The sequence below is a fragment of the Capsicum annuum genome, chromosome 10, assembly GCF_002878395.1.
Source record: "Capsicum annuum cultivar UCD-10X-F1 chromosome 10, UCD10Xv1.1, whole genome shotgun sequence".
NCBI classification, from domain to species: Eukaryota; Viridiplantae; Streptophyta; class Magnoliopsida; order Solanales; family Solanaceae; genus Capsicum; species Capsicum annuum.
The window spans coordinates 182,750,935-182,764,481 of NC_061120.1; the positions used below are offsets into that span (position 1 = coordinate 182,750,935).

General features: G+C 35.2%; 1 non-coding gene across 1 annotated transcript; it reads left to right on the forward strand.

Moving 5' to 3' along the window:
• The first annotated feature begins 13,243 nt into the window (after positions 1–13,243).
• TRNAL-UAA lies at positions 13,244–13,326 on the forward strand. Its single transcript has one exon. It is a non-coding gene; the product is annotated as a tRNA-Leu (tRNA).
• Positions 13,327–13,547: the final 221 nt, after the last annotated feature.

Sequence of the window (13,547 nt, forward strand, 5' to 3'; positions counted from 1 at the left end):
TACTTATTCCACTTAAATGAACTCCACATGGAAGATGTAGATGTTCTAAAACTCAATCAAAGTTCTGCAAAAAGTGCCTTGGACATATCATGTAAAGATCTAAACCCAAGTCCACCCTTATTCTTTGGGAAACACATTAAGTCCCAAGAGAAAAAATGTTTATTTTTGAGCCAGTAGCATTTCCTCAAAAGAACTTTGCAAAAATTTTGTGTAATTGATTAATTACATTCATTGAAAGATTCATAGCAGATAGAATATGGACATAGACTGTAAACATGCGCAATAAGAATATATCTTCCTCCATAAGAAAGAAGTCAATTCTGTCATGAATTTAACCTCTTCATTACCTTTTTCATCAAATCTTCATAATGTGCTTTATTCTTTCTACCATATAAAATTGGACAACCCAAGTAAGTGAATGGAAACTTACCTTGATTTATCCCAGTTATCCTCTTTATGCTATTAGCCACGACTGTAGGAGTCTTATCATTTAAATAGAATAAGCTTTTGTCCAGATTGATCATTTGACTAGAGGTATACTCATATCTTTTCAAAGCTGCCATCATTTTCTTCATTGATGCTGCATGTCCAGATCAAAATAAGATAATATCATTAGCATATGATAAATGATTAATTTCGGGGCTCCACTTAGGCATTCGATATACGCTAAAATCTGGATCATCAAACAACTCATTTAGACGTTTGCTAATACTTCAGTTGAGATAATAAACAAGGTAGGTGATAAACGATCTCCCTGCTTTATTCCTCTTGAAGACTGAAAGAAACCCTAAGATTGGGCATTCAAAATCACTAAATACCAATTGTTACTAATCAATCTAACCACCATATCAATAAGTCTTTCAGAAAAGTCAAACCTTCTCAATACCTCCACAAGATATTTTCAGAAGACCTATCATATGCCTTTGCCATGTCCAATTCTAGAACCACATTGTGAAGCTTATTTCTTCTATTTATATCTCTAATAATCTCTTGATCTCACAAAATATTTTCTGCTATGCTTCTCCCTTTAACAAAATCAACATGATTACTAGAGATAATATCAGGAAACACCTCCACCATTCTCATATGAATCAATTTGGATATGATTTTATTCACAAAAGTGCTAAGACTTATGGGTCTGAGATCACCAAATGTACTCACTACTTATTTTCTTGGAATCAACACAAGATTAGTATGAGTAATGTACCTGGGTAACTCACTTCCACAAAAGAAGGCTTTAATCATATTAGTAATGTCCTCCATAACTGTATTCCACAACATTGAAAAAATTGGCCTGAGAAACCATCTGGTCCACCTGCACTCTCCCCATTCAAAGAAAAAATAACTTGCTTGACCTCTTTTATTTCTGCCATCCTTACCATTCTTTTGTTTTGCTCCTCAGTAATACTTTTCTTGATACATCCCAACATATCATAATTAACAGTTACCTGGGTCTCTTTCAACTACTCTATGAAAACATGCACTGCCTCTTCTCCAATATTTTGAGCTGATGTGATAATTACCCATTGCTTTGTCTGGATTTCTATAACTTGCAGCCTTCTCCTCCCCCTCTTCACATAAAAATGGAAGAATTTTGTATTTCTATCTCCGTCTGTAAACTATTTCATCCCTGCCTTTTGTTTCTAATATTCCTCCTCTATTTTTCTTAACCTTTTTAGATCTGCCTCTACTTTACTCAAATTCTCTCAATTTTCTAGAGTTGGTTGTATCTCTAGCTGTGCTTCCTTTGCCTTCATAACATCTTTCAAAGTGGACACCTTTTGAAATATATCCCCAAAAGTCTCCCTACTCCAAACAACAAGTACTGATTTCATCTTTTTCAACTTTTCATGAACTTCTTGAAAAGAAGACACCGAGATGTTTTCACTCCAAGTCTCTTACATTATCCCCTGGAAACATTTATGCTTAGTCCACAAATTTAGGAACCTAAAAGATTTTTTCACATGCACCTGTGTAGTATTATCAACGACATGAAGAGGTGTATGGTCTGAGCCCCGCCTGATAAGATGATTAACTTCACAATTAGGCATAAGGTCTGAGCCCTGCCTGATAAGATGATTAACTTCACAATTAGGCATAACCTGCATAAGCTCATAGTTACCAAACACCTGTCCAACCTCTTAAAGATACAGTCATCTTGAGTTTTTCCATTCCACCAAGTGAATCTGCTTTCTGTGTATCTTAATTCATTCAATGCACAAGTATTCATACATTGAGAAAAAATCAAGAGTCTCTTGTTGAGTCACTGGAAGGCCTCCTAGTTTTTCAGAATCATCCATTATTACATTAAACTAACCACCAAAAAGCCAAGGAATGTTAGTGTTAGTGGAAATTTTCTCCAAATCTTCCCACAACTCTAATCTCTCTAAGTGACTGCATCTAGCATACACTTCAGTTACTTTAAAAGCATCTGATCCTTCTCTCTGTTTATATTTCATTGTTAAATGCTGTGTAGAATCTGTGGTACCAACTTCTTCCCAATCATCATCCCAGAAGGCCCAAATTTTATCTGAATAATTTACTTTAGTATTTGCTACACCTAGCCTTCTTCTGTAATCCTTCAATTTTGATGGGCTTTAAAAAGGTTCCATTAAAGCAATGTAAGAATAGTGATTCTTTTTATGAAGATCTATTAGTATCTCAAATGAACTTTGAGTTATAACAGATCTAATATTCCAGAATAACAACTTATTAATCATTGATCACTACTGGATATGAGACACGACTTACTCCTTGTATTAATTTGTGACTTGACAGTATTATTCGTGTAATCTTTTCTGTTCCTCCCTTTTAACTGGCTAATTTGTCTTGGAGATAAATCTCTATCCCTCCCAATTTGGTCTACATTAGCTTCCATATCTACATCTTTTTCATGATCTTGCTTCTATTGTTTCTCCTGCTGTGTGAGATTCTGAATTTTAGGTACTTCAACCTCTTCTCTTATTTCCACTTCATTGTCTTCCACCTCTGCAAATTGATCTTTAGTGATTGCATCTCCTCCACCAGCCTTTTCTTCTGCTTGATTATTTACTGAATCAAATGTTCCTTGTTCAACACTATCTCTTTCCTGATCTTTAACTGAACTTTATGACTCTTCTTATATCTCTCATCTTTTGGTAGCCGTATCACTGGCTTTTTATGGAGTTAAAGTCCTGTTGTTAGTATTCTTATTGGAATTTATAGTGTATCCATCTGTATGAGTGTTATGTTCCTTGCCAATTATTACATTATTTTGACTAGCTATTCTCTCTTTGTTAGCAGCATCACCTGCATCTTTCTCCTTTAGTGCGCCAAATTTATTATTCACTGCTATATCCATCCCTTTTGATGTGTGTTCCTTCTGGTTCCATCTTCTCTCCTGTTTTCTTCCATTATTCCTTTTTTTTCACTTTCTTTCTCCTTTGCTTCTAAAATTCTTCTGCTTTTGTATCTTTGTCTTTACTATTGTCTTCTGTATTTGCCAATTTTTCTTTCTTCTTTTCTTCTCATTTATGTGATTTCATATCCTCTTGTTTTTCCCCCTCCTCCTTGTCTTTCTTTGGATACAATTCAGGATGAATAACAAAACATTCCTTCTCATTATGTTCATGTAATTTGCATTTCTTATAATATTTTGTGACATAATCATATTTGATGTGGATCCACTTCTCTACAAAGTTTCCTGCCTTTTTCCTTACCCCGATATTAATCCTTTTAGGCAATTCTCCTAATAGATTAATTTTTACTTTAACTCTCGTACAACTTGATCTAGTTTTGTTCTGTGAAGCTAGGTCTACCCGCAAAGGTTTCCCGATAATTGCTAGCAAGGAGAATATCATTTTTTTTGCAAAGAAATTTGGTGGTAATGATGAAAAATATCACGACCCGAAACGAGGCCCTGACTGCGATGGACATCCCGAACCATGAAGACCCGAGAGCTCTTCTCTAACTGAAAGTCATATACACAATTCATATACTGTAAGAAAAATGCGGAAAAATATGACAGGATGAAAACATGGTCATTCTTTTACTTCAACTGAACAATACGAAAATGAGTTCATGAAACATTCAAAAACATCTGACACTAGTCTGCGAAATCTCTAACAACTCAAAAACACTACTGCCTGAATACTGGGACAAGGCCCCCAGTTGGACCATAAACCAAAATGAAATATCAATGTCAAATAAACAAGGCCTTCCAAACTAAGAGAGGCTCACCAACTGCAAACTTTGGACGACCCAATCTACTGCTTAGCGGGACCCCGGGACTGTGTCTCAGATCCTGAAATATAGGGGTCAATAAAAATGTACTGGTACGCAGAGCAATCCAAAATAAAGTAATTTTATACAACATAAGTGAGAGCAATTCATAAAATATTTTACATATGATATATGAAAAAACATAGGCAAGCTTAAAAGAGTTTGAGACCATTCTTCGAAATCAAGGCTCACTCTTTGTTTTTACTTCTGAGATGGGTGGTACACCCTACAACTCTACAATCCCACGGGATATGTGGAATCCGCCCTTGACTTAGTAGCCAAGCTCACAACCTGAGTTTTCCGCAAGGGTTGGAGTCTCTATCTCTAATATACCAAGGGGAACTAGGCCAGCGTATGGTCCCTCTTGGGGACATAAATAAACCAGTATCATCAAAACAAGATTTCGAGCAACGAGTTTTCTAAACTCATGCCTTCTTCGGATAACCACCTAACTCTCTTTAAACCCATTTTTAACTCTTTAAAATATGCATTCCTTGAAATCAAAATCTGTAAGTCTTACTATGTTATGGCATTCATCTGATTGGTATTATCATACCAAGACTTTCAAGTCATATCTCTAAGCCATAAAATATCATGTTACAATTTCTTCGTTCAAAACATAAAGTTTGGACCATCAAATCATTCAAACAGTCCAAGAGAATTCATATTTCAAAACATATGTCAGATTATGCAAAAACTCTCTTTTCAATATTTTAGCAAATGGTGGTCAATTTCTCAAAACAATCATGCAATTATTTCGACTATTATATTTAGCATTCAAAAATAAGAAAATGTCCCTCTCTTCAATTCACAACCAACATAAAGTTCATAGAAGATAGTAAAGCTTTTGACTCATACTTTAAGACAAATAATTTAATAAACCTTACTTTGTAAATCAAGAAGTAATGCAACAAGAGAGGGAAATTTTTTCTTTATGCTCTCAATTCATATTTCAAAACTGAATACACATATATACATATACAGGAGTGAAATCAAATGCAAGGGAAGGCCTCAAGGCCAAAACATTATATCATTGAAAAGGATTCACAATGCATGCTTTTTAATGTAATTCAAAATCCTTCATAAACACATGATTTTCATAACTTTAAATCTTTCTCAAAATGTTTTCAATAAGCCCATGTAGTTTAGGAAAACCCCACGTACCATAGATTGTTTAGTTTTGAAGAATGGAACCCGATTCTTGATTCGTTCCTTGGAAATCTTGAACTTAGAGGAAACCTTAATTTGCTCTTGTTCTTGAGAGTGGAGAGGATTTGAGATCTTGTAAAATAGATAAAAGCTGATTAATAATGCTTAAGGTGCAATATAATTCATGGGAAAGGTTTTTAGATTGAGGAAAAGACCAAAATACCCCTAGAGAAACCCATAAAATCACTGAATTTCTTCATTTGAAGACCAAGGTTGACGACCCATCACTTAGGTGATGACTCGTCACCTAAGTCATCACTTTCGGGCTGAAAATTACCCCTTACTGTCCTAGGCTGACGGCTGGAGCTGATGGGTTGTCACTTAGTTGACGGCTAGTCAACTTAGTCGTGACCTAGTTGATAGCTCGTCAACTTCATCGTCGTTTTTTGACAATCAAACACTCCGAAGTAAAATGAGCATAACTTCTACTCTGATATTGGATCAAGGTGAAACTAGTTGCATTAGAAAGAAGACTTGAAAACCTTTCATTTGATATATAGTAGGCCCTATAACTCTTCATATTCTAGGATTAATGGTCGACGAAAATTGACCCAACTTGAAGCATTTACCAAAACTTAATCGATAGAAACGTTCTCAACTCGTCTTTGAGTTAGGAGATATTTGTGACCTCAATTAATGTTCAAAGGTATTTCCACACTATAGATTTTATCATCACACATAAATTAACAACGAATCATTGGGTTTAGGTCTATACGAGTAGGAACGACGGTTTGAATTCTAGCCCAAAAAATGCGGGGTGTTACATTATCTCCCCCTTGAAATCATTCATCCTCGAATGATGGGTAGGATTTTGTTGAAGCTATAGAAGTATGGACTAATGGACGTAATCTCACATTAGGAAGTTTATCTTCCTCAATAATACATACGTAGACATTCAAGAAGAGCTTCATGGCATCACTAAGTAAATTGTGTAAGCATAAATCATGAGATAACGAAACTTGACATCGACATGATCTTGACATGTGTTTTATGGCACGTGATCAAAATATTGTAAGGCATGAATATTCCTAAGAATCCTCGGCCCGATCAAGATTGGTACAGGACATAAGATGAGATTGCCATTGGACATAAGAATAGAATAGAAACATTCTCCACCTCAATTGATATGTCTAAAAGCCTTTAAATTTTTCAATGCTCCTCAACTATGCTTTCAGTTATGAATACCACATTTCAACACCCCAATCTTATAATTTCACTACTAAATACATAACTACAAGGTCTTGAGTCTAACTGCATCGTATTTCCATGTTGAAGCCTAACCAGAGTAAAAAGATGCTAGATTAAGCTATGGGACCCTATATTCTACATCTATTTTAGAACATTACTTCACCTTATCACTATAATCAACCAATTTTCAGGTCCTAAATCGAGGAATACTAACCACATAGGACATGGGTTTGTGTCTTCATCAATCGTAACATTCAATCCTATCATTACTATACCCACTTCATGGATCTCTCCACTAAGACCGACAAAATCAATCACTCTCACTAATATTTTTCGCCACATAACTCCTACTTGACTATTTCACGTAACGAAAGTTCATCTCCTTCTTCCATCTTCTCCTATAACCTTAGCTCAAGAAATCACATCAAAATTTTTCACCTTCAAGAACATCTACTCCCTTACCTAACACACTTCTACGCTTCCACAACCACCATCATATTAATATATGGAGGGTCATTAAAGAACCCGAGCATAAGCATCATGAAAGGGAGTAACACTATTCAATTGTAATATATACTTATTGCACTACTCAAGGTGTGACATAAGTTGAGGATACGATACAATCACGAAGTGTTTCATCTATCAAGTGTCTGGATCATAAGTAGAGAGTCGTTTTGTCATAAACTCAACATAGCACGAGTTCTTAGGATAGACCATAGTGAGAAACATGAGTGCTTACATCATGAGTCGTATAACATAAGTTCGAAATTCATAAAGTCAATGATTAAGACAAGGATTGATACTTGAAGCTATTGATTTTAATTTTCAAAACTGAGATAGCCATGAGTTTGCATGCACCTTATCACTTTGGGCTAGACCCGACATAAAATGGATCGGTAACACATAGGAAACATAGTTTCTTAGAACCAAGCATTATGTGAGACATGGGCTTTTTATGGATCATGAACAATATAACATAGATCTTGGATACTTGGAATATTGGAGCACTGAGGGACATTATTGCTTCTAGTTTGGAAGCCGGGACATGAACGTATGTCTATAGAGAACTCGAACCATAGGCATAGGAATGACTTGAATACATAATGTGGGACATTAGCAGAATAACCCCTTAAATTGGAGTAGGAGGGTTTTGCTTGAATAGGAATAGATTTATCATGATTCTTACTTGAAACTTGATACCAAAAGAAAATTTAGGAACTACTTTAATCTATCATTTCCCCCGTAGATCAAAGTCACAATCCTAAACTTAAGGACATATCTTCTTATCAAATCTACAAGTACAACACTCAACACAATGGGGTATCACCATACATATAAATGCTAAAATTTCCCTGATGAACTATACTCTGAAGGCCTTGCTTCCCAAAAATGCTTGTCTTAACTTTCGCTAGCCTCTATAGACATCACTCTATAACTCCCACTCTCATGAGTGTACACATCCACAATTCTTATCACAAAGGGGGTATCAATATACGCATAAACACAAACTCCTCTCAATAATTTTTTTTATAAAGATACTAAATTTATTCTAGAACATCCCCCTTTCAAGGATACTAATCGTAATTTCATCCAACCCCCAAGGTCATCAACTAACAACTACTATTATCATGGGCATAGACACCCACACTTCTAAACACTTAACACTCTATCTTTAATTCCTAAGAATACTAGCATTACACCTCTAATCACACAACTTACAACTTAACCAAATTTGTAAAACTATACCAAAGCCGCATATTGACTGCCTATATTTCCTCAAGTTCAATTTTAATGAAAATTATACAATAATTTCCCAGACTCCTCCACTCTACAAGATTCAAGAATGAAATCTAGGTACACGTGACACTCATACACATCACACCTTATCTAACAACATGCTACCTCGGGGTTCACTTATTCTTTTATACCTAAGCATTTATCCACCTAATGACTCAACCACAATTCATAATTTTACTATTGTTCTCATGCATATATATACATCACAATTGACCACTCATTATTCCACAAGTTTCCAAGCATGATTAGTCTTAAGTTACTATTCTTATTACCACACTTCACATCTTAAATTTCAAGCCTATAGTCTAGCATCAATCATGTACCACCAACGAAGCATGCCACATACTATACTAGCCCATCAAATTGGGAAGTCAACACAAAATACTTCATTTCATATAACTACTATCTTCAATCACGTCCCCTCCACGACTTACTACCACACCTTAAAATCTACTACTTACCTTCTCACAAGCAGTACTAGTTTACAACTACTAGAATAAAGACAATCAAAAGGGATAGTCGATCTTAATCTTATAACATAACCCATTACGATCTGATCAAAATATTTCACTTTTCCAAGTTATATTTACTTACCATACATACATCCCCACTACCTTCAAATTCCATATACACCAATGAGTCTCTATCCATAACCTATTGACTAAACTACCCCTTTGCATTCACAACCTATAAATAATTTCTACAACCACTATAACTATCCATTCTAAGATCCTTCCCTATTTTGAATAAATAATAATCATATCATGTCGCTTCCTTCACAAACTACCATACAATTTACAAATATTGCTATACATTAGTCTATTACTATAAAATGACAAACAATCCCTCAATCAATGGTTATACAACTAAAACTATTTTTTTTACACAAAGGTCACTCTCACACTGACTTCTAAACTTGTGACTTCATATCACCAACTTCTTGGCCCATGTCACTACCAATAGGTCATGACACTTTAACATATACTACTACTCGATGGACATATTGTTCCAACATTCTGCTATATCTCATTACCCTTATGCATGACGTTTGCAATAGTAATTTTGAAAGGGGACTGAATATAATTCATACCCTAAGTTGAAAAGCACGATTTTATCAGGATAAAGGTGTACACGTGAATCAATAAACCTTGAAGCACTAATGAAATCCTCTCAAGTCCTTGTGCTATCACATAACTTTATGGATAACTCAATTAGAGAGAACCACATCACTGGGGGAGCTAGACTCTTAGAATTGTATCGCCTCGATAACGAGGCATGGCCCATAAAATTAGAACACGGTATGAATTCGGATAGCTTTCTTATAGACAACGCTATAGCATGAACTAGAATATGAAAGAATAAGAAACAACTCCTAAATGCTCGGTAAACTCCTGATTATAAGTGTGGTTCACAACACACCCATAAGCAAGACTCTACTAGATACGATTTCGTAGACACCCTGGGACCATGAACCTGGCTCTGATACCAAGTTTTTCATGACTTGAACCGAGGCCCTAGCCACGACGGACATCCCAAACCGTGAAGGCTCGAGAGCCCTTCTCTAACTGGCAATCATATACATAATTCATTTACTGTAAGAAAAATACGAAAAAATATGACAAGACAAAAACATGGTCATTCCTTTACTTCAACTAAACAAAAGAAAAATGAGTTCATGAAAATTCAAAAACACCTGACACTAGTCCATGAAATCTCTAACAACCTAAAAACACTATTGTCTGAATACTAGGACAAGGCCCCCGTCGGACCATAAACCAAAATAAAATATCAATGTCAAATCAACAAGTCCTTTCGAGATAAGAAAGGCTCACCAACTGCAAACTTCAGACGACCCAATCTACTGCTTAGTGGGACCCCGAGACTGTGTCTCAGATCCTGAAATATAGGGGGTTAATACAGATGTACTGGTACACAGAGCAATCCAAAATAAAGTACTTTTATATAACATAAGTGAGAGCAATTCATAAAATATTTTACATATGATATATGAAAACACATGGGCAAGCTTAAAAAAGTTTGAGACCATTCTTTGAAATCAACTCACTTTTTGTTTTTACTTCTGAGCTAGGTGGTACACCCTACAACTCTACAATTCCACGGGCTATATGGAATCCGTCCTTGACTCGGCGGCCAAGCCCCCAACCCGGGTTTGCCGCAAGGGTTGGAGTCTCTATCTCTAATACACCAAGGGACACTAGGCCAGCGTATTGTCCCTCTTGGGGACATAAATAAACCCGTATCAGCAAAATAACGATTTCAGGCAATGAGTTTTCTGAACTCGTGCCTTCTTCGGATAGCCACCTAACTCTCTTTAAGCCCATTTTTAACTCTTTAAAACATGCATTCCTTGAATTCAAAATCTAAAAGTCTTACTCTGTTATGGCATTCATTTGATTGATATTGTCATACCAAGATTTTCAAGTCATATCTCTAAGACATAAAATATCATATTACAGTCTCCTCATTTAAAACATAAAGTTTGGATCACCAGATCATTCAAACAGTCCAAGAGAATTCATATTTCAAAATATATGTCAAATTATGCAAATACTCCCTCTTTTCAATATTTTAGCAAATGGTGGTCAATTTCTCAAAACAATCATGCAATTCCTTCGACTATTATATTTAGCATTCAAAAGCAAGAAAATGTCCCTCTCTTCAATTCACAATCAGCATAAAGTTCATAGAAGATAGTAAAGCTCTTGACTCATACTTTAAGACAAACAATTTAATAACCCTTACTTTGTAAATCAAGAAGTAACGCAACAAGAGAGGAAAATTTATTCTTCATGCTCTCAATTCATATTTCAAAACTGAATACACATATATACATATATAGGAGTGAAATCAAATTTAAGGGAAGGCCTTAAGGCCAAAATATTATATCATTGAAAAGGATTCACAATGCATGCTTTTTAATGTAATTCAAAACCCTTCATAAACACATGATTTCCATAACTTTAAATCTTTCTCAAAACATTTTCAATAAGGCCATGTAGTTTAGGAAAATTTCACGTATCGTAGATTGCTTAGTTTTGAAGAATGGAACCCAATTCTTGATTTGTTCCTTGGAAATCTTAAATTTAGAGGAAACCCTAATTTGCTAATGTTCTTGAGAGTGGAGAGGATTTGAGATCTTGTAAAACTGATAAAAGTTGATTAATAACGCTTAAGGTGCAATTTAATTTGTGGAAAAGGTTTTTGAAGTGAGGAAAAGACCAAAATACCCCTAGATAAACCCACAAAATCGCTGAATTCCTTCAGTTGACGACCAAGGTTGACGGCCCGTCACTTAGGTGACGTCTAGTCATCTAAGTCGTCACTTTCGGGCTGGAAATACCCCTTACTGTACTAGGCTGACGACTAGAGCTGATGGGTCGTCAATTAATTGACGGCTCGTCAACCCTAGATGTCAACTACTTGATAGCTCATCAACTTCGTCGTCGTTTTTTGACAGTTAGACACTCCGAAGTAAAATGAACATAACTTCTACTCCAATATCGAATTAAGGTGAAACCAGTTGCATTGGAAAAAAGACCCGAAGACCTTTCATTTGAGATATAGTAAGCCCTATAAATCATCATATTCTAGGAGTAATGGTCGATGAAAGTTGACCCAAGTTGAAGCATTCACCAAAACTTAATCGATAGAAACGTTCTCAACTCGTCTTTGAGTTAGGAGATATTTGTGACCTCAATTCATGTTCAAAGGTATTCCCACACTATAGATTTTATCATCACACATAAATTAACAAGAAATCATTGGGTTCGGGTCATACGCGCAGGAACAACGGTTTGAATTCTAGCTCAAAAAATGCAGGGTGTTACAAAAAGATATCCATGCAACTGCAGTAGTGGTTTCTTCCTCAATAATGAACATTGGATCGCATTTCAACGTTCTCATAGGATATGACCAGAAAATCTTTGTAATATAGAAATGAGGTTTTTATAAAATATGTACATAATCTTCAATCTTCGTTGCTCTTATTAAAACATGTCGATTACTCAATAAACCAATATTGACCTCTGTCTTCAACTCACATTTCTTTGGAATTAAACGCCTCAGATCCTGTATATTTGGCAAGCTATATGAGAATTTTTCAATTGCTGCATATTATAAGTCTTCCTTGATAATCATTTGATTAACCTCCTCTTCTTCCCAAATAATACGTGGTTCCCCATGCAAGTATGATATCTCTTTCAATGGCAGCTGCATATTAAGTCTTATTAGGTGAATGTAAAAGATTTGCAAGCATGGGTTTTGGTATTATTGGATCAACTTGACCAGTCTCTGTCACCGGAGGCTAGCCATTGGCCACCAAGGCCATAGTTGCCGGCTTCGTTGATAATATGTGAGGCAAATTAGCCCAAACAATATCTGTAACTTAACACCAAATCAAAGTAACGTGAAATTTTCATGAAACAAAGAAGGGGTGGATCTATGGGTCGGAAGGGTTTTCATCCGAATCACTTTGACAAAAAATTATTCTGCATATATATAAGTTAAACATTCTTTTTATGTGTATATATATAAATTTTGAATTCTCTAAACATAAGAATAGAAGTTAATTCAGTGGTTTATAGGGGTTCAAAATTTATCTTGAGGTTCCAAATTCAAAGAATAAACACTTTATTATTTAACAATTCTAAATCCGCCACCGAAACAAGACACAACAACATATCTGATCTTTTGATTTTTATATCGTGTCGTTTTATTTTTGTTTGTTGAATATGGGATAAAAACATTTACACATAAAACTAACACACCAGCTGGTTTGCCCGAGAGGTTAAGGGGGAAGACTTAAGATCTTCTGCACATAAGTGCGCATGGGTTCGAACCCCATAGCCAGCATTTTATTTATCTTTTTAATATGCCTGCCTTTTTTCTTTTTGGGATCTTTTGGTCATGAAAATTTGAAAGAAGTAAATTTTATTTTCAAAGTGAAAATGATATATGATAATTAGAATTGTATTTGGTTATGAATATAAATTGGAGTTGTTTTTAAATTTGTATGAGTTGTTTGAAGTGAAAAAGTGAACATTTTATGGCCTAAGATGATTTTCAAAATTCAA